Source organism: Staurois parvus, unplaced genomic scaffold (assembly GCF_062004578.1).
Source record: "Staurois parvus isolate SC_StPar_1 unplaced genomic scaffold, SC_StPar_1.0 ptg001471l, whole genome shotgun sequence".
NCBI lineage: Eukaryota > Metazoa > Chordata > Amphibia > Anura > Ranidae > Staurois > Staurois parvus.
The window spans coordinates 282,109-308,773 of NW_028319267.1; the positions used below are offsets into that span (position 1 = coordinate 282,109).

The 26,665-nt window shown below is 55.2% G+C and overlaps 1 long non-coding RNA gene across 1 annotated transcript in view; it reads right to left on the bottom strand.

Moving 5' to 3' along the window:
- Nucleotides 1-23,242, bottom strand: part of LOC149435805 (uncharacterized) — a 40,893-nt gene extending 17,651 nt beyond the window's left edge. Inside the window, exon 1 of the long non-coding RNA XR_016308366.1 lies at nt 23,021-23,242. This is a non-coding gene — a long non-coding RNA (uncharacterized LOC149435805). The remainder of the gene's footprint in view (nt 1-23,020) is intronic.
- Nucleotides 23,243-26,665: the final 3,423 nt, after the last annotated feature.

The window sequence follows — 26,665 nt, forward strand, 5'->3', positions numbered from 1 at the left end:
GATGCAGTGGTGGGGTAACGTTGAGGAGTGTAGACGCAGTGGTGGGGGAATGTTGAGGAGTGTAGACGCAGTGGTGGGGGAATGTTGAGGAGTGTAGACGCAGTGGTGGGGTAACGTTGAGGAGTGTAGACGCAGTGGTGGGGGAACGTTGAGGAGTGTAGACGCAGTGGTGGGGTAACGTTGAGGAGTGTAGACGCAGTGGTGGGGTAACGTTGAGGAGTGTAGACGCAGTGGTGGGGTAACGTTGAGGAGTGTAGACGCAGTGGTGGGGTAACGTTGAGGAGTGTAGACGCAGTGGTGGGGTAACGTTGAGGAGTGTAGACGCAGTGGTGGGGGAATGTTGAGGAGTGTAGACGCAGTGGTGGGGTAATGTTGAGGAGTGTAGACGCAGTGGTGGGGGAATGTTGAGGAGTGTAGACGCAGTGGTGGGGTAATGTTGGAGGAGTGTAGACGCGGTGGTGGGGTAACGTTGAGGAGTGTAGACGCAGTGGTGGGGTGACGTTGGAGGAGTGTAGACGCAGTGGTGGGGTAATGTTGAGGAGTGTAGACGCAGTGGTGGGGGAATGTTGAGGAGTGTAGACGCAGTGGTCAGGCAGTGTTGAGGAGTGTAGACGCAGTGGTGGGGTAATGTTGAGGAGTGTAGACGCAGTGGTGGGGTAATGTTGGAGGAGTGTAGACGCGGTGGTGGGGTAACGTTGAGGAGTGTAGACGCAGTGGTGGGGTAATGTTGGAGGAGTGTAGACGCAGTGGTGGGGTAATGTTGAGGAGTGTAGACGCAGTGGTGGGGTAACGTTGAGGAGTGTAGACGCAGTGGTGGGGTAACGTTGAGGAGTGTAGACGCAGTGGTGGGGTAACGTTGAGGAGTGTAGACGCAGTGGTGGGGTAATGTTGAGGAGTGTAGACGCAGTGGTGGGGTAACGTTGAGGAGTGTAGACGCAGTGGTGGGGTAATGTTGGAGGAGTGTAGACGCAGTGGTGGGGTAACGTTGAGGAGTGTAGATGCAGTGGTGGGGTAACGTTGAGGAGTGTAGACGCAGTGGTGGGGGAATGTTGAGGAGTGTAGACGCAGTGGTCAGGCAGTGTTGAGGAGTGTAGACGCAGTGGTGGGGTAACGTTGAGGAGTGTAGACGCAGTGGTGGGGGAATGTTGAGGAGTGTAGACGCAGTGGTCAGGCAGTGTTGAGGAGTGTAGATGCAGTGGTGGGGTAACGTTGAGGAGTGTAGATGCAGTGGTGGGGTAACGTTGAGGAGTGTAGATGCAGTGGTGGGGTAACGTTGAGGAGTGTAGACGCAGTGGTGGGGGAATGTTGAGGAGTGTAGACGCAGTGGTGGGGGAATGTTGAGGAGTGTAGACGCAGTGGTGGGGGAATGTTGAGGAGTGTAGACGCAGTGGTGGGGGAATGTTGAGGAGTGTAGACGCAGTGGTCAGGCAGTGTTGAGGAGTGTAGACGCAGTGGTGGGGGAACGTTGAGGAGTGTAGACGCAGTGGTGGGGTAACGTTGAGGAGTGTAGACGCAGTGGTGGGGTAACGTTGAGGAGTGTAGAGGCAGTGGTGGGGTAATGTTGAGGAGTGTAGACGCAGTGGTGGGGTAATGTTGAGGAGTGTAGACGCAGTGGTGGGGTAATGTTGAGGAGTGTAGACGCAGTGGTGGGGTAATGTTGAGGAGTGTAGACGCAGTGGTGGGGGAACGTTGAGGAGTGTAGACGCAGTGGTCAGGCAGTGTTGAGGAGTGTAGACGCAGTGGTGGGGTAATGTTGAGGAGTGTAGATGCAGTGGTGGGGTAATGAGGAGTGTAGACGCAGTGGTGGGGTAACGTTGAGGAGTGTAGACGCAGTGGTGGGGTAATGAGGAGTGTAGACGCAGTGGTGGGGTAACGTTGAGGAGTGTAGAGGCAGTGGTGGGGTAATGTTGAGGAGTGTAGACGCAGTGGTGGGGTAACGTTGAGGAGTGTAGACGCAGTGGTGGGGTAATGTTGAGGAGTGTAGACGCAGTGGTGGGGTAACGTTGAGGAGTGTAGACGCAGTGGTGGGGTAACGTTGAGGAGTGTAGACGCAGTGGTGGGGTAACGTTGAGGAGTGTAGACGCAGTGGTGGGGTAACGTTGAGGAGTGTAGACGCAGTGGTGGGGTAACGTTGAGGAGTGTAGACGCAGTGGTGGGGTAACGTTGAGGAGTGTAGACGCAGTGGTGGGGTAACGTTGAGGAGTGCAGACGCAGTGGTGGGGTAACGTTGAGGAGTGTAGACGCAGTGGTGGGGTAACGTTGAGGAGTGTAGACGCAGTGGTGGGGTAACGTTGAGGAGTGTAGACGCAGTGGTGGGGTAACGTTGAGGAGTGTAGACGCAGTGGTGGGGTAATGTTGAGGAGTGTAGACGCAGTGGTGGGGTAATGTTGAGGAGTGTAGACGCAGTGGTGGGGGAATGTTGAGGAGTGTAGACGCAGTGGTGGGGTAATGTTGGAGGAGTGTAGACGCGGTGGTGGGGTAACGTTGAGGAGTGTAGACGCAGTGGTGGGGTGACGTTGGAGGAGTGTAGACGCAGTGGTGGGGTAATGTTGAGGAGTGTAGACGCAGTGGTGGGGTAATGTTGAGGAGTGTAGACGCGGTGGTGGGGTAATGTTGAGGAGTGTAGACGCAGTGGTGGGGTAATGTTGGAGGAGTGTAGACGCAGTGGTGGGGGAATGTTGAGGAGTGTAGACGCAGTGGTGGGGTAATGTTGAGGAGTGTAGACGCAGTGGTGGGGTAATGTTGAGGAGTGTAGACGCAGTGGTGGGGTAACGTTGAGGAGTGTAGACGCGGTGGTGGGGTAACGGTGAGGAGTGTAGACGCGGTGGTGGGGTAATGTTGAGGAGTGTAGACGCGGTGGTGGGGTAACGTTGAGGAGTGTAGACGCGGTGGTGGGGTAACGTTGAGGAGTGTAGACGCAGTGGTGGGGTAATGTTGAGGAGTGTAGATGCAGTGGTGGGGTAACGTTGAGGAGTGTAGAGGCAGTGGTGGGGGAATGTTGAGGAGTGTAGACGCAGTGGTGGGGTAACGTTGAGGAGTGTAGACGCAGTGGTGGGGGAATGTTGAGGAGTGTAGACGCAGTGGTGGGGGAATGTTGAGGAGTGTAGACGCAGTGGTGGGGTAATGTTGAGGAGTGTAGATGCAGTGGTGGGGTAACGTTGAGGAGTGTAGATGCAGTGGTGGGGGAATGTTGAGGAGTGTAGACGCAGTGGTGGGGTAACGTTGAGGAGTGTAGACGCAGTCGTGGGGGAATGTTGAGGAGTGTAGACGCAGTGGTGGGGGAATGTTGAGGAGTGTAGACGCAGTGGTGGGGTAATGTTGAGGAGTGTAGACGCAGTGGTGGGGTAATGTTGAGGAGTGTAGACGCAGTGGTGGGGTAATGTTGAGGACTGTAGATGCAGTGGTGGGGTAATGTTGAGGAGCGTAGACGCAGTGGTGGGTAATGTTGAGGAGTGTAGACGCAGTGGTGGGTAATGTTGAGGAGTGTAGACGCAGTGGTGGGGTAACGTTGAGGAGTGTAGACGCAGTCGTGGGGGAATGTTGAGGAGTGTAGACGCAGTGGTGGGGGAATGTTGAGGAGTGTAGACGCAGTGGTGGGGTAATGTTGAGGAGCGTAGACGCAGTGGTGGGTAATGTTGAGGAGTGTAGACGCAGTGGTGGGGTAATGTTGAGGAGCGTAGACGCAGTGGTGGGTAATGTTGAGGAGTGTAGACGCAGTGGTGGGGTAACGTTGAGGAGTGTAGACGCAGTGGTGGGGTAATGTTGAGGAGTGTAGACGCAGTGGTGGGGTAATGTTGAGGAGTGTAGACGCAGTGGTCAGGCAGTGTTGAGGAGTGTAGACGCAGTGGTGGGGTAATGTTGAGGAGTGTAGACGCAGTGGTGGGGTATTGTTGAGGAGCGTAGACGCAGTGGTGGGGGAATGTTGAGGAGTGTAGACGCAGTGGTGGGGAATGTTGAGGAGTGTAGACGCAGTGGTGGGTAATGTTGAGGAGTGTAGACGCAGTGGTGGGGTAATGTTGAGGAGTGTAGACGCAGTGGTGGGGTAACGTTGAGGAGTGTAGACGCAGTGGTGGGGTAATGTTGAGGAGTGTAGACGCAGTGGTGGGGTAACGTTGAGGAGGGTAGACGCAGTGGTGGGGTAACGTTGAGGAGTGTAGACGCGGTGGTGGGGTAACGTTGAGGAGTGTAGACGCAGTGGTGGGGTAATGTTGGAGGAGCGTAGACGCAGTGGTGGGGGAATGTTGAGGAGTGTAGACGCAGTGGTCAGGCAGTGTTGAGGAGTGTAGACGCAGTGGTGGGGGAACGTTGAGGAGTGTAGACGCAGTGGTGGGGTAACGTTGAGGAGTGTAGACGCGGTGGTGGGGGAACGTTGAGGAGTGTAGACGCGGTGGTGGGGTAACGGTGAGGAGTGTAGACGCAGTGGTGGGGTAACGTTGAGGAGTGTAGACGCGGTGGTCGGGTAATGTTGAGGAGTGTAGACGCAGTGGTGGGGTAACGTTGAGGAGTGTAGACGCAGTGGTGGGGGAATGTTGAGGAGTGTAGACGCAGTGGTGGGGTAATGTTGGAGTGTAGACGCAGTGGTGGGGTAATGTTGAGGAGTGTAGACGCGGTGGTGGGGTAATGTTGAGGAGTGTAGACGCAGTGGTGGGGTAATGTTGAGGAGTGTAGACGCAGTGGTAGGGGAACGTTGAGGAGTGTAGACGCAGTGGTGGGGTAATGTTGAGGAGTGTAGACGCAGTGGTGGGGTAATGTTGAGGAGTGTAGACGCAGTGTTGGGGGAATGTTGGAGGAGTGTAGACGCAGTGGTGGGGTAATGTTGAGGAGTGTAGACGCAGTGGTCAGGCAGTGTTGAGGAGTGTAGACGCAGTGGTGGGGTAATGTTGAGGAGTGTAGACGCAGTGGTGGGGTAACGTTGAGGAGTGTAGACGCAGTGGTGGGGTAATGTTGAGGAGTGTAGACGCGGTGGTGGGGTAACGTTGAGGAGTGTAGACGCAGTGGTGGGGGAATGTTGAGGAGTGTAGACGCAGTGGTGGGGTAACGTTGAGGAGTGTAGACGCAGTGGTGGGGTAACGTTGAGGAGTGTAGACGCAGTGGTGGGGTAACGTTGAGGAGTGTAGACGCAGTGGTGGGGTAACGTTGAGGAGTGTAGATGCAGTGGTGGGGTAACGTTGAGGAGTGTAGACGCAGTGGTGGGGTAATGTTGAGGAGTGTAGATGCAGTGGTGGGGTAATGTTGAGGAGTGTAGACGCAGTGGTCAGGGAATGTTGAGGAGTGTAGACGCAGTGGTGGGGGAATGTTGAGGAGTGTAGACGCAGTGGTCAGGCAGTGTTGAGGAGTGTAGACGCAGTGGTGGGGTAATGTTGAGGAGTGTAGACGCAGTGGTGGGGTAATGTTGGAGGAGTGTAGACGCGGTGGTGGGGTAACGTTGAGGAGTGTAGACGCAGTGGTGGGGTAATGTTGGAGGAGTGTAGACGCAGTGGTGGGGTAATGTTGAGGAGTGTAGACGCAGTGGTGGGGTAACGTTGAGGAGTGTAGACGCAGTGGTGGGGTAATGTTGGAGGAGTGTAGACGCAGTGGTGGGGTAATGTTGAGGAGTGTAGACGCAGTGGTGGGGTAACGTTGAGGAGTGTAGAGGCAGTGGTGGGGTAATGTTGAGGAGTGTAGACGCAGTGGTGGGGTAACGTTGAGGAGTGTAGACGCAGTGGTGGGGTAATGTTGAGGAGTGTAGACGCAGTGGTGGGGTAACGTTGAGGAGTGTAGACGCAGTGGTGGGGTAACGTTGAGGAGTGTAGACGCAGTGGTGGGGTAACGTTGAGGAGTGTAGACGCAGTGGTGGGGTAACGTTGAGGAGTGTAGACGCAGTGGTGGGGTAACGTTGAGGAGTGTAGACGCAGTGGTGGGGTAACGTTGAGGAGTGTAGACGCAGTGGTGGGGTAACGTTGAGGAGTGTAGACGCAGTGGTGGGGTAACGTTGAGGAGTGTAGACGCAGTGGTGGGGTAACGTTGAGGAGTGCAGACGCAGTGGTGGGGTAACGTTGAGGAGTGTAGACGCAGTGGTGGGGTAACGTTGAGGAGTGTAGACGCAGTGGTGGGGTAACGTTGAGGAGTGTAGACGCAGTGGTGGGGTAACGTTGAGGAGTGTAGACGCAGTGGTGGGGTAACGTTGAGGAGTGTAGACGCAGTGGTGGGGTAATGTTGAGGAGTGTAGACGCAGTGGTGGGGTAATGTTGGAGGAGTGTAGACGCGGTGGTGGGGTAACGTTGAGGAGTGTAGACGCAGTGGTGGGGTGACGTTGGAGGAGTGTAGACGCAGTGGTGGGGTAATGTTGAGGAGTGTAGACGCAGTGGTGGGGGAATGTTGAGGAGTGTAGACGCAGTGGTCAGGCAGTGTTGAGGAGTGTAGACGCAGTGGTGGGGTAATGTTGAGGAGTGTAGACGCAGTGGTGGGGTAATGTTGGAGGAGTGTAGACGCGGTGGTGGGGTAACGTTGAGGAGTGTAGACGCAGTGGTGGGGTAATGTTGGAGGAGTGTAGACGCAGTGGTGGGGTAATGTTGAGGAGTGTAGACGCAGTGGTGGGGTAACGTTGAGGAGTGTAGACGCAGTGGTGGGGTAACGTTGAGGAGTGTAGACGCAGTGGTGGGGTAACGTTGAGGAGTGTAGACGCAGTGGTGGGGTAATGTTGAGGAGTGTAGACGCAGTGGTGGGGTAACGTTGAGGAGTGTAGACGCAGTGGTGGGGTAATGTTGGAGGAGTGTAGACGCAGTGGTGGGGTAACGTTGAGGAGTGTAGATGCAGTGGTGGGGTAACGTTGAGGAGTGTAGACGCAGTGGTGGGGGAATGTTGAGGAGTGTAGACGCAGTGGTCAGGCAGTGTTGAGGAGTGTAGACGCAGTGGTGGGGTAACGTTGAGGAGTGTAGACGCAGTGGTGGGGGAATGTTGAGGAGTGTAGACGCAGTGGTCAGGCAGTGTTGAGGAGTGTAGATGCAGTGGTGGGGTAACGTTGAGGAGTGTAGATGCAGTGGTGGGGTAACGTTGAGGAGTGTAGATGCAGTGGTGGGGTAACGTTGAGGAGTGTAGACGCAGTGGTGGGGGAATGTTGAGGAGTGTAGACGCAGTGGTGGGGGAATGTTGAGGAGTGTAGACGCAGTGGTGGGGTAACGTTGAGGAGTGTAGACGCAGTGGTGGGGGAACGTTGAGGAGTGTAGACGCAGTGGTGGGGTAACGTTGAGGAGTGTAGACGCAGTGGTGGGGTAACGTTGAGGAGTGTAGACGCAGTGGTGGGGTAACGTTGAGGAGTGTAGACGCAGTGGTGGGGTAACGTTGAGGAGTGTAGACGCAGTGGTGGGGTAACGTTGAGGAGTGTAGACGCAGTGGTGGGGGAATGTTGAGGAGTGTAGACGCAGTGGTGGGGTAATGTTGAGGAGTGTAGACGCAGTGGTGGGGGAATGTTGAGGAGTGTAGACGCAGTGGTGGGGTAATGTTGGAGGAGTGTAGACGCGGTGGTGGGGTAACGTTGAGGAGTGTAGACGCAGTGGTGGGGTGACGTTGGAGGAGTGTAGACGCAGTGGTGGGGTAATGTTGAGGAGTGTAGACGCAGTGGTGGGGGAATGTTGAGGAGTGTAGACGCAGTGGTCAGGCAGTGTTGAGGAGTGTAGACGCAGTGGTGGGGTAATGTTGAGGAGTGTAGACGCAGTGGTGGGGTAATGTTGGAGGAGTGTAGACGCGGTGGTGGGGTAACGTTGAGGAGTGTAGACGCAGTGGTGGGGTAATGTTGGAGGAGTGTAGACGCAGTGGTGGGGTAATGTTGAGGAATGTAGACGCAGTGGTGGGGTAACGTTGAGGAGTGTAGACGCAGTGGTGGGGTAACGTTGAGGAGTGTAGACGCAGTGGTGGGGTAACGTTGAGGAGTGTAGACGCAGTGGTGGGGTAATGTTGAGGAGTGTAGACGCAGTGGTGGGGTAACGTTGAGGAGTGTAGACGCAGTGGTGGGGTAATGTTGGAGGAGTGTAGACGCAGTGGTGGGGTAACGTTGAGGAGTGTAGATGCAGTGGTGGGGTAACGTTGAGGAGTGTAGACGCAGTGGTGGGGGAATGTTGAGGAGTGTAGACGCAGTGGTCAGGCAGTGTTGAGGAGTGTAGACGCAGTGGTGGGGTAACGTTGAGGAGTGTAGACGCAGTGGTGGGGGAATGTTGAGGAGTGTAGACGCAGTGGTCAGGCAGTGTTGAGGAGTGTAGATGCAGTGGTGGGGTAACGTTGAGGAGTGTAGATGCAGTGGTGGGGTAACGTTGAGGAGTGTAGATGCAGTGGTGGGGTAACGTTGAGGAGTGTAGACGCAGTGGTGGGGGAATGTTGAGGAGTGTAGACGCAGTGGTGGGGGAATGTTGAGGAGTGTAGACGCAGTGGTGGGGTAACGTTGAGGAGTGTAGACGCAGTGGTGGGGGAACGTTGAGGAGTGTAGACGCAGTGGTGGGGTAACGTTGAGGAGTGTAGACGCAGTGGTGGGGTAACGTTGAGGAGTGTAGACGCAGTGGTGGGGTAACGTTGAGGAGTGTAGACGCAGTGGTGGGGTAACGTTGAGGAGTGTAGACGCAGTGGTGGGGTAACGTTGAGGAGTGTAGACGCAGTGGTGGGGGAATGTTGAGGAGTGTAGACGCAGTGGTGGGGTAATGTTGAGGAGTGTAGACGCAGTGGTGGGGGAATGTTGAGGAGTGTAGACGCAGTGGTGGGGTAATGTTGGAGGAGTGTAGACGCGGTGGTGGGGTAACGTTGAGGAGTGTAGACGCAGTGGTGGGGTGACGTTGGAGGAGTGTAGACGCAGTGGTGGGGTAATGTTGAGGAGTGTAGACGCAGTGGTGGGGGAATGTTGAGGAGTGTAGACGCAGTGGTCAGGCAGTGTTGAGGAGTGTAGACGCAGTGGTGGGGTAATGTTGAGGAGTGTAGACGCAGTGGTGGGGTAATGTTGGAGGAGTGTAGACGCGGTGGTGGGGTAACGTTGAGGAGTGTAGACGCAGTGGTGGGGTAATGTTGGAGGAGTGTAGACGCAGTGGTGGGGTAATGTTGAGGAGTGTAGACGCAGTGGTGGGGTAACGTTGAGGAGTGTAGACGCAGTGGTGGGGTAACGTTGAGGAGTGTAGACGCAGTGGTGGGGTAACGTTGAGGAGTGTAGACGCAGTGGTGGGGTAATGTTGAGGAGTGTAGACGCAGTGGTGGGGTAACGTTGAGGAGTGTAGACGCAGTGGTGGGGTAATGTTGGAGGAGTGTAGACGCAGTGGTGGGGTAACGTTGAGGAGTGTAGATGCAGTGGTGGGGTAACGTTGAGGAGTGTAGACGCAGTGGTGGGGGAATGTTGAGGAGTGTAGACGCAGTGGTCAGGCAGTGTTGAGGAGTGTAGACGCAGTGGTGGGGTAACGTTGAGGAGTGTAGACGCAGTGGTGGGGGAATGTTGAGGAGTGTAGACGCAGTGGTCAGGCAGTGTTGAGGAGTGTAGATGCAGTGGTGGGGTAACGTTGAGGAGTGTAGATGCAGTGGTGGGGTAACGTTGAGGAGTGTAGATGCAGTGGTGGGGTAACGTTGAGGAGTGTAGACGCAGTGGTGGGGGAATGTTGAGGAGTGTAGACGCAGTGGTGGGGGAATGTTGAGGAGTGTAGACGCAGTGGTGGGGGAATGTTGAGGAGTGTAGACGCAGTGGTGGGGGAATGTTGAGGAGTGTAGACGCAGTGGTCAGGCAGTGTTGAGGAGTGTAGACGCAGTGGTGGGGGAACGTTGAGGAGTGTAGACGCAGTGGTGGGGTAACGTTGAGGAGTGTAGACGCAGTGGTGGGGTAACGTTGAGGAGTGTAGAGGCAGTGGTGGGGTAATGTTGAGGAGTGTAGACGCAGTGGTGGGGTAATGTTGAGGAGTGTAGACGCAGTGGTGGGGTAATGTTGAGGAGTGTAGACGCAGTGGTGGGGTAATGTTGAGGAGTGTAGACGCAGTGGTGGGGGAACGTTGAGGAGTGTAGACGCAGTGGTCAGGCAGTGTTGAGGAGTGTAGACGCAGTGGTGGGGTAATGTTGAGGAGTGTAGACGCAGTGGTGGGGTAATGTTGAGGAGTGTAGACGCAGTGGTCAGGCAGTGTTGAGGAGTGTAGACGCAGTGGTCAGGCAGTGTTGAGGAGTGTAGACGCAGTGGTGGGGTAACGTTGAGGAGTGTAGACGCAGTGGTGGGGTAATGTTGAGGAGTGTAGACGCAGTGGTGGGGGAACGTTGAGGAGTGTAGACGCAGTGGTGGGGGAACGTTGAGGAGTGTAGACGCAGTGGTGGGGTAACGTTGAGGAGTGTAGACGCAGTGGTGGGGTAACGTTGAGGAGTGTAGACGCAGTGGTGGGGTAATGTTGAGGAGTGTAGACGCGGTGGTGGGGTAATGTTGAGGAGTGTAGACGCAGTGGTGGGGTAATGTTGAGGAGTGTAGACGCAGTGGTGGGGTAACGTTGAGGAGTGTAGACGCAGTGGTGGGGTAATGTTGAGGAGTGTAGACGCAGTGGTGGGGGAATGTTGGAGGAGTGTAGACGCAGTGGTGGGGTAATGTTGAGGAGTGTAGACGCAGTGGTCAGGCAGTGTTGAGGAGTGTAGACGCAGTGGTGGGGTAATGTTGAGGAGTGTAGACGCAGTGGTGGGGTAACGTTGAGGAGTGTAGACGCAGTGGTGGGGTAATGTTGAGGAGTGTAGACGCGGTGGTGGGGTAACGTTGAGGAGTGTAGACGCAGTGGTGGGGGAATGTTGAGGAGTGTAGACGCAGTGGTGGGGTAACGTTGAGGAGTGTAGACGCAGTGGTGGGGTAACGTTGAGGAGTGTAGACGCAGTGGTGGGGTAACGTTGAGGAGTGTAGACGCAGTGGTGGGGTAACGTTGAGGAGTGTAGATGCAGTGGTGGGGTAACGTTGAGGAGTGTAGACGCAGTGGTGGGGTAATATTGAGGAGTGTAGATGCAGTGGTGGGGTAATGTTGAGGAGTGTAGACGCAGTGGTCAGGGAATGTTGAGGAGTGTAGACGCAGTGGTGGGGGAATGTTGAGGAGTGTAGACGCAGTGGTCAGGCAGTGTTGAGGAGTGTAGACGCAGTGGTGGGGTAATGTTGAGGAGTGTAGACGCAGTGGTGGGGTAATGTTGGAGGAGTGTAGACGCAGTGGTGGGGTAACGTTGAGGAGTGTAGATGCAGTGGTGGGGTAACGTTGAGGAGTGTAGACGCAGTGGTGGGGGAATGTTGAGGAGTGTAGACGCAGTGGTCAGGCAGTGTTGAGGAGTGTAGACGCAGTGGTGGGGTAACGTTGAGGAGTGTAGACGCAGTGGTGGGGGAATGTTGAGGAGTGTAGACGCAGTGGTCAGGCAGTGTTGAGGAGTGTAGATGCAGTGGTGGGGGAACGTTGAGGAGTGTAGACGCAGTGGTGGGGTAACGTTGAGGAGTGTAGATGCAGTGGTGGGGTAACGTTGAGGAGTGTAGATGCAGTGGTGGGGTAACGTTGAGGAGTGTAGACGCAGTGGTGGGGGAATGTTGAGGAGTGTAGACGCAGTGGTGGGGGAATGTTGAGGAGTGTAGACGCAGTGGTCAGGCAGTGTTGAGGAGTGTAGACGCAGTGGTGGGGGAACGTTGAGGAGTGTAGACGCAGTGGTGGGGTAACGTTGAGGAGTGTAGACGCAGTGGTGGGGTAACGTTGAGGAGTGTAGACGCAGTGGTGGGGTAATGTTGAGGAGTGTAGACGCAGTGGTGGGGTAATGTTGAGGAGTGTAGACGCAGTGGTGGGGTAATGTTGAGGAGTGTAGACGCAGTGGTGGGGGAACGTTGAGGAGTGTAGACGCAGTGGTCAGGCAGTGTTGAGGAGTGTAGACGCAGTGGTCAGGCAGTGTTGAGGAGTGTAGACGCAGTGGTGGGGTAACGTTGAGGAGTGTAGACGCAGTGGTGGGGTAATGTTGAGGAGAGTAGACGCAGTGGTGGGGGAACGTTGAGGAGTGTAGACGCAGTGGTGGGGGAACGTTGAGGAGTGTAGACGCAGTGGTGGGGTAACGTTGAGGAGTGTAGACGCAGTGGTGGGGTAATGAGGAGTGTAGACGCAGTGGTCAGGCAGTGTTGAGGAGTGTAGACGCAGTGGTCAGGCAGTGTTGAGGAGTGTAGACGCAGTGGTCAGGGAATGTTGAGGAGTGTAGACGCAGTGGTCAGGCAGTGTTGAGGAGTGTAGACGCAGTGGTGGGGTAACGTTGAGGAGTGTAGACGCAGTGGTGGGGTAATGTTGAGGAGTGTAGACGCAGTGGTGGGGTAATGTTGAGGAGTGTAGACGCGGTGGTGGGGTAATGTTGAGGAGTGTAGACGCAGTGGTGGGGTAATGTTGAGGAGTGTAGACGCAGTGGTCAGGCAGTGTTGAGGAGTGTAGACGCAGTGGTGGGGTAATGTTGAGGAGTGTAGACGCAGTGGTGGGGTAATGTTGAGGAGTGTAGACGCAGTGGTGGGGTAATGTTGAGGAGTGTAGACGCAGTGGTGGGGGAATGTTGAGGAGTGTAGACGCAGTGGTCAGGCAGTGTTGAGGAGTGTAGACGCAGTGGTGGGGGAATGTTGAGGAGTGTAGACGCAGTGGTCAGGCAGTGTTGAGGAGTGTAGACGCAGTGGTCAGGCAGTGTTGAGGAGTGTAGATGCAGTGGTGGGGTAACGTTGAGGAGTGTAGACGCAGTGGTCAGGCAGTGTTGAGGAGTGTAGACGCAGTGGTGGGGTAACGTTGAGGAGTGTAGACGCAGTGGTGGGGTAACGTTGAGGAGTGTAGACGCAGTGGTGGGGTAATGTTGAGGAGTGTAGACGCAGTGGTGGGGTAATGTTGAGGAGTGTAGACGCAGTGGTCAGGCAGTGTTGAGGAGTGTAGATGCAGTGGTGGGGGTAATGTTGAGGAGTGTAGACGCAGTGGTGGGGTAATGTCGAGGAGTGTAGACGCAGTGGTGGGGTAATGTTGAGGAGTGTAGATGCAGTGGTCAGGCAGTGTTGAGGAGTGTAGACGCAGTGGTGGGGGTAATGTTGAGGAGTGTAGACGCAGTGGTGGGGTAATGTTGAGGAGTGTAGACGCAGTGGTGGGGGAACGTTGAGGAGGGTAGACGCAGTGGTGGGGTAATGTTGAGGAGTGTAGACGTGGTGGTGGGGTAATGTTGAGGAGGGTAGACGCAGTGGTGGGGTAATGTTGAGGAGTGTAGACGCAGTGGTGGGGGAACGTTGAGGAGTGTAGACGCAGTGGTGGGGGAACGTTGAGGAGTGTAGACGCAGTGGTGGGGGAACGTTGAGGAGTGTAGACGCAGTGGTGGGGGAACGTTGAGGAGTGTAGACGCAGTGGTGGGGTAACGTTGAGGAGTGTAGACGCAGTGTTGGGGTAACGGTGAGGAGTGTAGACGCAGTGGTGGGGTAATGTTGAGGAATGTAGACGCAGTGGTGGGGTAATGTTGAGGAGTGTAGACGCAGTGGTGGGGTAATGTTGAGGAGTGTAGACGCAGTGGTCAGGCAGTGTTGAGGAGTGTAGACGCAGTGGTGGGGGAATGTTGAGGAGTGTAGACGCAGTGGTCAGGCAGTGTTGAGGAGTGTAGACGCAGTGGTGGGGTAATGTTGAGGAGTGTAGACGCAGTGGTGGGGTAACGTTGAGGAGTGTAGACGCAGTGGTGGGGTAACGTTGAGGAGTGTAGACGCAGTGGTGGGGGAATGTTGAGGAGTGTAGACGCAGTGGTGGGGTAATGTTGAGGAGTGTAGACGCAGTGGTGGGGGAACGTTGAGGAGTGTAGACGCAGTGGTGGGGTAACGTTGAGGAGTGTAGACGCAGTGGTGGGGTAACGTTGAGGAGCGTAGACGCAGTGGTGGGGGAATGTTGAGAAGTGTAGACGCAGTGGTGGGGTAATGTTGAGGAGTGTAGACGCAGTGGTGGGGTAACGTTGAGGAGTGTAGACGCAGTGGTGGGGGAACGTTGAGGAGTGTAGACGCAGTGGTGGGGGAATGTTGAGGAGTGTAGACGCAGTGGTGGGGTAATGTTGAGGAGTGTAGACGCAGTGGTGGGGGAACGTTGAGGAGTGTAGACGCAGTGGTGGGGGAACGTTGAGGAGTGTAGACGCAGTGGTGGGGTAACGTTGAGGAGTGTAGACGCAGTGGTGGGGTAACGTTGAGGAGTGTAGACGCAGTGGTGGGGTAATGTTGAGGAGTGTAGACGCAGTGGTGGGGTAACATTGAGGAGTGTAGACGCAGTGGTGGGGTAACGTTGAGGAGTGTAGACGCAGTGGTGGGGGAATGTTGAGGAGTGTAGACGCAGTGGTGGGGTAATGTTGAGGAGTGTAGACGCAGTGGTGGGGTAACGTTGAGGAGTGTAGACGCAGTGGTGGGGGAATGTTGAGGAGTGTAGACGCAGTGGTGGGGTAATGTTGAGGAGTGTAGACGCAGTGGTGGGGTAATGTTGAGGAGGGTAGACGCAGTGGTGGGGTAATGTTGAGGAGTGTAGACGCAGTGGTGGGGGAACGTTGAGGAGTGTAGACGCAGTGGTGGGGGAACGTTGAGGAGTGTAGACGCAGTGGTCAGGCAGTGTTGAGGAGTGTAGACGCAGTGGTCAGGCAGTGTTGAGGAGTGTAGACGCAGTGGTCAGGCAGTGTTGAGGAGTGTAGACGCAGTGGTGGGGGAACGTTGAGGAGTGTAGACGCAGTGGTCAGGCAGTGTTGAGGAGTGTAGACGCAGTGGTGGGGGAACGTTGAGGAGTGTAGACGCAGTGGTCAGGCAGTGTTGAGGAGTGTAGACGCAGTGGTGGGGTAATGTTGAGGAGTGTAGACGCAGTGGTGGGGTAATGTTGAGGAGTGTAGACGCAGTGGTGGGGTAATGTTGAGGAGTGTAGACGCAGTGGTGGGGGAATGTTGAGGAGTGTAGACGCAGTGGTCAGGCAGTGTTGAGGAGTGTAGACGCAGTGGTGGGGGAATGTTGAGGAGTGTAGACGCAGTGGTCAGGCAGTGTTGAGGAGTGTAGACGCAGTGGTCAGGCAGTGTTGAGGAGTGTAGACGCAGTGGTGGGGTAACGTTGAGGAGTGTAGACGCAGTGGTGGGGTAACGTTGAGGAGTGTAGACGCAGTGGTGGGGTAATGTTGAGGAGTGTAGACGCAGTGGTCAGGCAGTGTTGAGGAGTGTAGATGCAGTGGTGGGGGTAATGTTGAGGAGTGTAGACGCAGTGGTGGGGTAATGTTGAGGAGTGTAGACGCAGTGGTGGGGTAATGTTGAGGAGTGTAGATGCAGTGGTCAGGCAGTGTTGAGGAGTGTAGACGCAGTGGTGGGGGTAATGTTGAGGAGTGTAGACGCAGTGGTGGGGTAATGTTGAGGAGTGTAGACGCAGTGGTGGGGGAACGTTGAGGAGTGTAGACGCAGTGGTGGGGGAACGTTGAGGAGGGTAGACGCAGTGGTGGGGTAATGTTGAGGAGTGTAGATGCAGTGGTGGGGTAATGTTGAGGAGGGTAGACGCAGTGGTGGGGTAATGTTGAGGAGTGTAGACGCAGTGGTGGGGTAATGTTGAGGAGTGTAGACGCAGTGGTCAGGCAGTGTTGAGGAGTGTAGACGCAGTGGTCAGGCAGTGTTGAGGAGTGTAGACGCAGTGGTGGGGTAATGTTGAGGAGTGTAGACGCAGTGGTGGGGTAATGTTGAGGAGTGTAGACGCAGTGGTGGGGTAATGTTGAGGAGTGTAGACGCAGTGGTCAGGCAGTGTTGAGGAGTGTAGACGCAGTGGTGGGGGAATGTTGAGGAGTGTAGACGCAGTGGTCAGGCAGTGTTGAGGAGTGTAGACGCAGTGGTCAGGCAGTGTTGAGGAGTGTAGATGCAGTGGTGGGGTAACGTTGAGGAGTGTAGACGCAGTGGTCAGGCAGTGTTGAGGAGTGTAGACGCAGTGGTGGGGTAACGTTGAGGAGTGTAGACGCAGTGGTGGGGTAACGTTGAGGAGTGTAGACGCAGTGGTGGGGTAATGTTGAGGAGTGTAGACGCAGTGGTGGGGTAATGTTGAGGAGTGTAGACGCAGTGGTCAGGCAGTGTTGAGGAGTGTAGATGCAGTGGTGGGGGTAATGTTGAGGAGTGTAGACGCAGTGGTGGGGTAATGTTGAGGAGTGTAGACGCAGTGGTGGGGTAATGTTGAGGAGTGTAGATGCAGTGGTCAGGCAGTGTTGAGGAGTGTAGACGCAGTGGTGGGGGTAATGTTGAGGAGTGTAGACGCAGTGGTGGGGTAATGTTGAGGAGTGTAGACGCAGTGGTGGGGGAACGTTGAGGAGTGTAGACGCAGTGGTGGGGGAACGTTGAGGAGTGTAGACGCAGTGGTGGGGGAACGTTGAGGAGGGTAGACGCAGTGGTGGGGTAATGTTGAGGAGTGTAGATGCAGTGGTGGGGTAATGTTGAGGAGTGTAGACGCAGTGGTGGGGGAACGTTGAGGAGTGTAGACGCAGTGGTGGGGGAACGTTGAGGAGGGTAGACGCAGTGGTGGGGTAATGTTGAGGAGTGTAGATGCAGTGGTGGGGTAACGTTGAGGAGTGTAGACGCAGTGGTGGGGGAACGTTGAGGAGTGTAGACGCAGTGGTGGGGGAATGTTGAGGAGTGTAGACGCAGTGGTGGGGTAATGTTGAGGAGTGTAGACGCAGTGGTGGGGGAACGTTGAGGAGTGTAGACGCAGTGGTGGGGTAACATTGAGGAGTGTAGACGCAGTGGTGGGGTAACGTTGAGGAGTGTAGACGCAGTGGTGGGGGAATGTTGAGGAGTTTAGACGCAGTGGTGGGGTAATGTTGAGGAGTGTAGACGCAGTGGTGGGGTAACGTTGAGGAGTGTAGACGCAGTGGTGGGGAATGTTGAGGAGTGTAGACGCAGTGGTGGGGTAATGTTGAGGAGTGTAGACGCAGTGGTGGGGTAATGTTGAGGAGGGTAGACGCAGTGGTGGGGTAATGTTGAGGAGTGTAGACGCAGTGGTGGGGTAACGTTGAGGAGTGTAGACGCAGTGGTGGGGGAACGTTGAGGAGTGTAGACGCAGTGGTGGGGGAACGTTGAGGAGTGTAGACGCAGTGGTCAGGCAGTGTTGAGGAGTGTAGACGCAGTGGTCAGGCAGTGTTGAGGAGTGTAGACGCAGTGGTCAGGCAGTGTTGAGGAGTGTAGACGCAGTGGTGGGGGAACGTTGAGGAGTGTAGACGCAGTGGTGGGGGAACGTTGAGGAGTGTAGACGCAGTGGTCAGGCAGTGTTGAGGAGTGTAGACGCAGTGGTGGGGGAACGTTGAGGAGTGTAGACGCAGTGGTCAGGCAGTGTTGAGGAGTGTAGACGCAGTGGTCAGGCAGTGTTGAGGAGTGTAGACGCAGTGGTGGGGGAACGTTGAGGAGTGTAGACGCAGTGGTCAGGGAATGTTGAGGAGTGTAGACGCAGTGGTGGGGTAACGTTGAGGAGTGTAGATGCAGTGGTGGGGGAACGTTGAGGAGTGTAGACGCAGTGGTCGGGGAACGTTGAGGAGTGTAGACGCAGTGGTGGGGGAACGTTGAGGAGTGTAGACGCAGTGGTCAGGCAGTGTTGAGGAGTGTAGACGCAGTGGTCAGGCAGTGTTGAGGAGTGTAGACGCAGTGGTGGGGTAACGTTGAGGAGTGTAGACGCAGTGGTGGGGTAACGTTGAGGAGTGTAGACGCAGTGGTGGGGTAATGTTGAGGAGTGTAGACGCAGTGGTGGGGTAATGTTGAGGAGTGTAGACGCAGTGGTGGGGTAATGTTGAGGAGTGTAGACGCAGTGGTGGGGTAATGTTGAGGAGTGTAGACGCAGTGGTCAGGCAGTGTTGAGGAGTGTAGACGCAGTGGTCAGGCAGTGTTGAGGAGTGTAGACGCAGTGGTGGGGTAATGTTGAGGAGTGTAGACGCAGTGGTGGGGTAATGTTGAGGAGTGTAGACGCAGTGGTGGGGTAATGTTGAGGAGTGTAGACGCAGTGGTCAGGCAGTGTTGAGGAGTGTAGACGCAGTGGTGGGGGAATGTTGAGGAGTGTAGACGCAGTGGTCAGGCAGTGTTGAGGAGTGTAGACGCAGTGGTCAGGCAGTGTTGAGGAGTGTAGATGCAGTGGTGGGGTAACGTTGAGGAGTGTAGACGCAGTGGTCAGGCAGTGTTGAGGAGTGTAGACGCAGTGGTGGGGTAACGTTGAGGAGTGTAGACGCAGTGGTGGGGTAACGTTGAGGAGTGTAGACGCAGTGGTGGGGTAATGTTGAGGAGTGTAGACGCAGTGGTGGGGTAATGTTGAGGAGTGTAGACGCAGTGGTCAGGCAGTGTTGAGGAGTGTAGATGCAGTGGTGGGGGTAATGTTGAGGAGTGTAGACGCAGTGGTGGGGTAATGTTGAGGAGTGTAGACGCAGTGGTGGGGTAATGTTGAGGAGTGTAGATGCAGTGGTCAGGCAGTGTTGAGGAGTGTAGACGCAGTGGTGGGGGTAATGTTGAGGAGTGTAGACGCAGTGGTGGGGTAATGTTGAGGAGTGTAGACGCAGTGGTGGGGGAACGTTGAGGAGTGTAGACGCAGTGGTGGGGGAACGTTGAGGAGTGTAGACGCAGTGGTGGGGGAACGTTGAGGAGGGTAGACGCAGTGGTGGGGTAATGTTGAGGAGTGTAGATGCAGTGGTGGGGTAATGTTGAGGAGTGTAGACGCAGTGGTGGGGGAACGTTGAGGAGTGTAGACGCAGTGGTGGGGGAACGTTGAGGAGGGTAGACGCAGTGGTGGGGTAATGTTGAGGAGTGTAGATGCAGTGGTGGGGTAACGTTGAGGAGTGTAGACGCAGTGGTGGGGGAACGTTGAGGAGTGTAGACGCAGTGGTGGGGGAATGTTGAGGAGTGTAGACGCAGTGGTGGGGTAATGTTGAGGAGTGTAGACGCAGTGGTGGGGGAACGTTGAGGAGTGTAGACGCAGTGGTGGGGTAACATTGAGGAGTGTAGACGCAGTGGTGGGGTAACGTTGAGGAGTGTAGACGCAGTGGTGGGGGAATGTTGAGGAGTTTAGACGCAGTGGTGGGGTAATGTTGAGGAGTGTAGACGCAGTGGTGGGGTAACGTTGAGGAGTGTAGACGCAGTGGTGGGGGAATGTTGAGGAGTGTAGACGCAGTGGTGGGGTAATGTTGAGGAGTGTAGACGCAGTGGTGGGGTAATGTTGAGGAGGGTAGACGCAGTGGTGGGGTAATGTTGAGGAGTGTAGACGCAGTGGTGGGGTAACGTTGAGGAGTGTAGACGCAGTGGTGGGGGAACGTTGAGGAGTGTAGACGCAGTGGTGGGGGAACGTTGAGGAGTGTAGACGCAGTGGTCAGGCAGTGTTGAGGAGTGTAGACGCAGTGGTCAGGCAGTGTTGAGGAGTGTAGACGCAGTGGTCAGGCAGTGTTGAGGAGTGTAGACGCAGTGGTGGGGGAACGTTGAGGAGTGTAGACGCAGTGGTGGGGGAACGTTGAGGAGTGTAGACGCAGTGGTCAGGCAGTGTTGAGGAGTGTAGACGCAGTGGTGGGGGAACGTTGAGGAGTGTAGACGCAGTGGTCAGGCAGTGTTGAGGAGTGTAGACGCAGTGGTCAGGCAGTGTTGAGGAGTGTAGACGCAGTGGTGGGGGAACGTTGAGGAGTGTAGACGCAGTGGTCAGGGAATGTTGAGGAGTGTAGACGCAGTGGTGGGGTAACGTTGAGGAGTGTAGATGCAGTGGTGGGGGAACGTTGAGGAGTGTAGACGCAGTGGTCGGGGAACGTTGAGGAGTGTAGACGCAGTGGTGGGGGAACGTTGAGGAGTGTAGACGCAGTGGTCAGGCAGTGTTGAGGAGTGTAGACGCAGTGGTCAGGCAGTGTTGAGGAGTGTAGACGCAGTGGTGGGGTAACGTTGAGGAGTGTAGACGCAGTGGTGGGGTAACGTTGAGGAGTGTAGACGCAGTGGTGGGGTAATGTTGAGGAGTGTAGACGCAGTGGTGGGGTAATGTTGAGGAGTGTAGACGCAGTGGTGGGGTAATGTTGAGGAGTGTAGACGCAGTGGTGGGGTAATGTTGAGGAGTGTAGATGCAGTGGTCAGGCAGTGTTGAGGAGTGTAGACGCAGTGGTGGGGGTAATGTTGAGGAGTGTAGACGCAGTGGTGGGGTAATGTTGAGGAGTGTAGACGCAGTGGTGGGGGAACGTTGAGGAGTGTAGACGCAGTGGTGGGGGAACGTTGAGGAGTGTAGACGCAGTGGTGGGGGAACGTTGAGGAGGGTAGACGCAGTGGTGGGGTAATGTTGAGGAGTGTAGATGCAGTGGTGGGGTAATGTTGAGGAGGGTAGACGCAGTGGTCAGGCAGTGTTGAGGAGTGTAGACGCAGTGGTGGGGTAATGTTGAGGAGTGTAGACGCAGTGGTGGGGTAATGTTGAGGAGTGTAGACGCAGTGGTGGGGTAATGTTGAGGAGTGTAGACGCAGTGGTGGGGGAATGTTGAGGAGTGTAGACGCAGTGGTCAGGCAGTGTTGAGGAGTGTAGACGCAGTGGTGGGGGAATGTTGAGGAGTGTAGACGCAGTGGTCAGGCAGTGTTGAGGAGTGTAGACGCAGTGGTCAGGCAGTGTTGAGGAGTGTAGATGCAGTGGTGGGGTAACGTTGAGGAGTGTAGACGCAGTGGTCAGGCAGTGTTGAGGAGTGTAGACGCAGTGGTGGGGTAACGTTGAGGAGTGTAGACGCAGTGGTGGGGTAACGTTGAGGAGTGTAGACGCAGTGGTGGGGTAATGTTGAGGAGTGTAGACGCAGTGGTGGGGTAATGTTGAGGAGTGTAGACGCAGTGGTCAGGCAGTGTTGAGGAGTGTAGATGCAGTGGTGGGGGTAATGTTGAGGAGTGTAGACGCAGTGGTGGGGTAATGTTGAGGAGTGTAGACGCAGTGGTGGGGTAATGTTGAGGAGTGTAGATGCAGTGGTCAGGCAGTGTTGAGGAGTGTAGACGCAGTGGTGGGGGTAATGTTGAGGAGTGTAGACGCAGTGGTGGGGTAATGTTGAGGAGTGTAGACGCAGTGGTGGGGGAACGTTGAGGAGTGTAGACGCAGTGGTGGGGGAACGTTGAGGAGTGTAGACGCAGTGGTGGGGGAACGTTGAGGAGGGTAGACGCAGTGGTGGGGTAATGTTGAGGAGTGTAGATGCAGTGGTGGGGTAATGTTGAGGAGTGTAGACGCAGTGGTGGGGGAACGTTGAGGAGTGTAGACGCAGTGGTGGGGGAACGTTGAGGAGGGTAGACGCAGTGGTGGGGTAATGTTGAGGAGTGTAGATGCAGTGGTGGGGTAACGTTGAGGAGTGTAGACGCAGTGGTGGGGGAACGTTGAGGAGTGTAGACGCAGTGGTGGGGGAATGTTGAGGAGTGTAGACGCAGTGGTGGGGTAATGTTGAGGAGTGTAGACGCAGTGGTGGGGGAACGTTGAGGAGTGTAGACGCAGTGGTGGGGTAACATTGAGGAGTGTAGACGCAGTGGTGGGGTAACGTTGAGGAGTGTAGACGCAGTGGTGGGGGAATGTTGAGGAGTGTAGACGCAGTGGTGGGGTAATGTTGAGGAGTGTAGACGCAGTGGTGGGGTAACGTTGAGGAGTGTAGACGCAGTGGTGGGGTAATGTTGAGGAGTGTAGACGCAGTGGTGGGGTAACGTTGAGGAGTGTAGACGCAGTGGTGGGGTAATGTTGAGGAGGGTAGACGCAGTGGTGGGGTAATGTTGAGGAGTGTAGACGCAGTGGTGGGGTAACGTTGAGGAGTGTAGACGCAGTGGTGGGGGAACGTTGAGGAGTGTAGACGCAGTGGTGGGGGAACGTTGAGGAGTGTAGACGCAGTGGTCAGGCAGTGTTGAGGAGTGTAGACGCAGTGGTCAGGCAGTGTTGAGGAGTGTAGACGCAGTGGTCAGGCAGTGTTGAGGAGTGTAGACGCAGTGGTGGGGGAACGTTGAGGAGTGTAGACGCAGTGGTGGGGGAACGTTGAGGAGTGTAGACGCAGTGGTCAGGCAGTGTTGAGGAGTGTAGACGCAGTGGTGGGGGAACGTTGAGGAGTGTAGACGCAGTGGTCAGGCAGTGTTGAGGAGTGTAGACGCAGTGGTCAGGCAGTGTTGAGGAGTGTAGACGCAGTGGTGGGGGAACGTTGAGGAGTGTAGACGCAGTGGTCAGGGAATGTTGAGGAGTGTAGACGCAGTGGTGGGGTAACGTTGAGGAGTGTAGACGCAGTGGTGGGGGAACGTTGAGGAGTGTAGACGCAGTGGTCGGGGAACGTTGAGGAGTGTAGACGCAGTGGTGGGGGAATGTTGAGGAGTGTAGACGCAGTGGTGGGGTAATGTTGAGGAGTGTAGATGCAGTGGTGGGGGAATGTTGAGGAGTGTAGACGCAGTGGTGGGGTAATGTTGAGGAGTGTAGACGCAGTGGTCAGGCAGTGTTGAGGAGTGTAGATGCAGTGGTGGGGGAATGTTGAGGAGTGTAGATGCAGTGGTCAGGCAGTGTTGAGGAGTGTAGACGCAGTGGTCAGGCAGTGTTGAGGAGTGTAGACGCAGTGGTGGGGAATGTTGAGGAGTGTAGACGCAGTGGTGGGGTAATGTTGAGGAGTGTAGACGCAGTGGTGGGGTAACGTTGAGGAGTGTAGACGCAGTGGTGGGGGAACGTTGAGGAGTGTAGACGCAGTGGTGGGGGAATGTTGAGGAGTGTAGACGCAGTGGTGGGGGAACGTTGAGGAGTGTAGACGCAGTGGTCAGGCAGTGTTGAGGAGTGTAGACGCAGTGGTCAGGGAATGTTGAGGAGTGTAGACGCAGTGGTCAGGCAGTGTTGAGGAGTGTAGACGCAGTGGTCAGGCAGTGTTGAGGAGTGTAGACGCAGTGGTCAGGCAGTGTTGAGGAGTGTAGACGCAGTGGTCAGGGAATGTTGAGGTATTGAGGGTGTGAGAATCCTATTGGATGGGATGATGAGGAACACCAATAGAAATGCAGAGACCATACCAATTATGGAGGGAGCCCCACCTACTGGAGATATCTCCTCCTATCCTGGACTGTGTAGATATAGAAATGTCTGCAATACTTTACTAACCATAACCACCAACTGCTTTTTCATGTTCCGATTTGTTCGATCCGGGAAGAGCTGCAAAGAGAAAATCGTTTAGAATTCACTTCATTCTCAGGATTCATCTTTCCACCCAAACAGAACATTTCTGCATCAAATAGTTCCATAGAAACATAAAAGAGTGACGGCAGATAACAGACCATCGCTCAGCCAGTCTTCACGTCTTTTACATGTATACACGTTTTTAGGTTTTTTTGGTGATGCGGGGAGGTGCGGGGTGGTGCGGGGTGGTGCGGGGTGATGCAGGGTGGTGCAGGGAGGTGCGGGGTGATGCGGGGTGGTGCGGGGTGATGCAGAGTGGTGCGGGGTGGTGCAGGGTGATGCACAGTGGTGCGGGGTGGTGCGGGGAGGTGCGGGGTGATGCAGGGTGGTGCGGGGAGGTGCGGGGTGATGCAGGGTGGTGCGGGGAGGTGCGGAGTGGTGCGGGGTGATGCAGGGTGGTGCGGGGAGGTGCGGGGTGGTGCAGGGTGGTGCGGGGTGGTGCAGGGTGGTGCGGGGTGATGCAGAGTGGTGCGGGGAGGTGCGGGGAGGTGCAGGGTGGTGCGGGGAGGTGCAGAATGGTGCGGGGTGGTGCGGGTTACAGAAAACAGAACTGTATTGAAATTGAAGTTTAGTTCTGCACAACAAGCCCGGCAGGAAGGCAGGCGGGGGCGCTCACAGAAGTGGCAGAAACACAACAAGCCCGGCAGGAAGGCAGGAAGGCAGGCGGGGGCGCTCACAGAAGTGGCAGAAACACAACAAGCCCGGCAGGAAGGCAGGAAGGCAGGCGGGGGCGCTCACAGAAGTGGCAGAAACACAACAAGCCCGGCAGGAAGGCAGGCGGGGGCGCTCACAGAAGTGGCAGAAACACAACAAGCCCGGCAGGAAGGCAGGAAGGCAGGAAGGCAGGCGGGGGCGCTCACAGAAGTGGCAGAAACACAACAAGCCCGGCAGGAAGGCAGGCGGGGGCGCTCACAGAAGTGGCAGAAGGTCTCGGATCAGCTGACAGCATCTAAGTTGAGGGTCTGAATGTGGCCTGGCTGGTCCAATCCCAAGTGGGGAGAGTTCCAGAAGGATGGCGTGTCTCGGCACTTTCCTTACCAAAAGGGAATTCCTGTGGGACGGTTGGCGAATACAAATGCGCACGGAAATGTCCGGAGAAGAGTGACCAGTCGTGCGCATGCGCATAGAAATGCACGATCGCGCACACGCATAAATTGGCACCAGATGGACTATTTAAAAGGTGCCTCTGCCTGTGCTGAGTGCTGACTGGTCTTCAGCTGTTCCCAGTTTCCTGCTTGTTCCTGTGTGATTTCCTTGTTGCTGACCCGGCTTGTTCCTGACCTGACTCTGATTGCTCTCCTGCTTGATACTGGTTCCTGACTTCGGCTCTGCTCCTGACTTTGGCTTGCTTATGATTTGGTACCTCGCTGTCCGCCCGTTGATGTCCTCGGCTATTACTATGACACTGCTCCTATCTCCCATCCCAGCCTCCTGGCCTTTTGAAGACACCAAGTGCTGCTAAAATGTGGTTCTTTCTAGGTCCAGAGCTGTTGGCATTGCTTCAGTGCTTGTCTCTTACGACTGAGCAATGGGACCTTGGTCACCTCCAGCCATTGGACATTCATCAGCTCCCAGCTGACTGGGTTTGTGAGTACCAGAGACCTTGCCTCATGCCTTGAGCCTGGTGACCTACCATACCAGCATACCACTACTGTTCCTGAATCGGTGGTCCATCAGTCCATCAGTCTTTTAAAGACTCCACCTACAAGTGCTTCAAACATCTGCTGGCGCTCTTGTCCCCCTGGTCCCTAGACTCCCTCTGTTCCGCTTCCATTGGGGTCAGGGATAGTGACACAAGTGAGGCCGACCTCGTCATTTCAGTCTCCAATCAGGTACGTGACACTCTTCTGGAACATTTTCCTGGCTCTAAATAGTGTCTCTGTAGATGGGTGATCTGTCCCTACTTAAATAGACTCTGCCTGACCCAAGATGGCTGCCAAGATCACATAGGATGCCAGCATGGGATCGGATGCTGCCTCTCTGTGACCAAGGAGATCATAAAGGAGCAAGACGCCTCTCGATTTCCTCCTCCACCTGCATTGTTGCTACAGGTGACTGCAGTGGAGAAAATAGACTGCATCTGCCTACGCTCCCCCACCCCACATGCTGGTCCTCGGCATCGTAACACTGCAAAGGACAATGGAAGTGATAATAAACATGGGTAACATTTCAAACAACTAATCCGAGTACTTTGCAGGACGCTGCCATGGTTACACTGCTCGGGGAGGCAAGATTCAGTGTCCACTGTGAAATCTCCAATTGCATAATCATCTTCTGCTGGTCATTCTGGACCCTCAGGTAGCTGGGAGTTGTATGGAGTAGTCACAATTCCTTTCATACAGGCTACTCGATCAGTTGGATCTGCAGGGGCCCATGGGCTGTTCACAGGCACTGCACTGGGGCTCCCTCCTTCTGAGAGTGACAGGGCTGGAGGCTCTAGCATGAGAGGAGGTCGGTACCATTCATAGGGAACTTCTTGTACTGGTGGGACAACCATGGAGTCTGAGTCCTCTCTATCTCCAGCAGGTTTGGAAGAGCAATCACCATGTAAAAAGGGGCTCAGCAGGTTGTGGTGAAGCCATCTCTTGATAGGGTTGGGGCCCTCCAAAATTATGTCATAAACTGGAGTCAGAGGAAAGGGCTGCTTCTCAACCTGATAGAGGGTGCGCTCCTACTTGGGATCCAGTTCACTGCCTCTTTTGTTTTTGGTATTCTTCACCAACACCCAGTCCAGGTGCCTAAAATGGCCTTCAAAGGCTTTGGAGAAAATGATGATATCGTCCAAGTAGACTAGTACAGTCTCAAAGTTTAAATCTGCCAGGAATCACTCCATTAGGCTCTGTACTGGGCCATTGCTCAGCCCGAAGGGCAGATGGTTTAACTGGAATAGTCCCAGAGATGTGATGAAGGCAGTTTTTCGTGGTCTTGATCTCTCACTGGGACTTGCCAGTAGCTGCTTGCCAATTCAAGGGTGGAGAAATACTTAGCTTGGCCCAGTGCTATGACTGACTCCTCCACTTGGGCAATAAGTGGGCATTAATCTTGCAGTAGTCCACACAGAATCACAGACTTCCTTCTTTCTATTGCACCAAGACCAAGGGAGCAGCCCATGGGCTATGGCTCTCTTGAATCACCCCATTGCACCCGAAAGAGGAGGCCTTGACCCCTTGGTCATACATATGCCATTAAGGGAACTTGCCCAGGACATGTCCTCCTTGAAACAGGAAATGTCCTCATTCAAATGGGAATCGCCCCTCCTTCTAAGGGGAAGAATCCATTATGGAGGGACCCAGAGGAGTAAATGCAGGACATGTAGCTAAGAACTGGCTGGCCTAAATCCAAAAGTACATACAGGCTACCATTAAACTAGTAGCTCCTGGGGTGAGATGGGAGAGAAATGACCCCTGGGAGAGTTAGCAAGGTCCCAGCCAATCAGAGTCTATGGTCATGCCAAGTCCAGTAGTGATCGCCATCAATATGGACAAGAGGTCTTGTGCCTGATTGACCCAGGTTCTGATACCACTGTCATAGAGTATGACTTCTACGCTCAGTGGATTTTGGCGCAAGACC